Raw genomic sequence first — 927 nt, 5'->3', positions numbered from 1 at the left:
GTGACTCATTTCTTGGTTGTTGAAAGTTTGTTCGTTGGGTTTGTTGGTTACTACTATTGCCGGGCTCTCTCCAACCAAGGTTTGGGTGGTTTCGCCATCCTTGGTTGTAAGTGCCCGTTGGAGGACCCGACGGCCTAGGTCTATTATCAATGTAGCTTACCGACTCTTGTTGATCGTCTGTTTCTTTCATACAACTCCAATTTTCATGTGGCCCACCACACCCTTCACAAGCTATAACCGAGACTGTTTTTGTCATTTCTAATTTTTTTATTTTTGAAGAAAAGGCCTCGATTTGGGCTTGTAAAGAAGTGCTTTCATCAACCTTATGGGCGCCCGGGGCAATAGATTTATTGCCTCGGGGGGTGTGCCACTGAAAATTGGTTTGAGCAATTTCCTCAATTTGATTATATATTTCATGCGGGCGGCGATTACCTAAAAGTCCCCCGGAGCTAGAGTCAAGTGTCTGCCTTGTGTGTGGCAACAACCCATTATAGAAAGTGGATACTTGTTGCCATATCGCAAGGCCATGATGTGGACACTTTCGCAATAGTTCCTTGAACCTTTCCCAAGTTTCATATAAGGATTCCCCGTCCTCTTGTGAATATGTATTAATTTCAGTCATTAATTTAGCCGTTTTAGCGGGAGGGAAATACTTATATAGAAATTTTTGGGCTAGTTCATCCCAGGTGTTTACCGATCCAGCTAGGAGGGCGTTGAGCCAAGCTTTTGCTCGGTCTTTTAGTGAAAAAGGAAACATTCGAAGGCGGATGGCGTCATTTGATGCTCCATTGATCCGAAAGGTATCACATATTTCTAAGAAGTTAGTAATATGTAGATGGGGATCCTCGTCCGCAAGCCCATGGAAGGTTGCGGAGTTTTGGAGCATTTGTATCAAATGCGGCCGAAGTTCGAAGTTATTGGCTTCAA

At 43.9% G+C, this 927-nt stretch overlaps 1 non-coding gene across 1 annotated transcript; it reads left to right on the top strand.

Annotated features, from left to right (window-relative positions):
• Positions 1-521: 521 nt before the first annotated feature.
• On the top strand, positions 522-628 carry LOC118479942. Its single transcript, XR_004861584.1, has one exon. It is a non-coding gene; the product is annotated as a small nucleolar RNA R71 (small nucleolar RNA).
• Positions 629-927: the final 299 nt, after the last annotated feature.

Source organism: Helianthus annuus, chromosome 6 (genome assembly GCF_002127325.2).
Source record: "Helianthus annuus cultivar XRQ/B chromosome 6, HanXRQr2.0-SUNRISE, whole genome shotgun sequence".
NCBI classification, from domain to species: Eukaryota; Viridiplantae; Streptophyta; class Magnoliopsida; order Asterales; family Asteraceae; genus Helianthus; species Helianthus annuus.
Note: the sequence above shows the minus strand (reverse complement) of the source record. Positions and strands in the feature narration are given on the sequence as shown.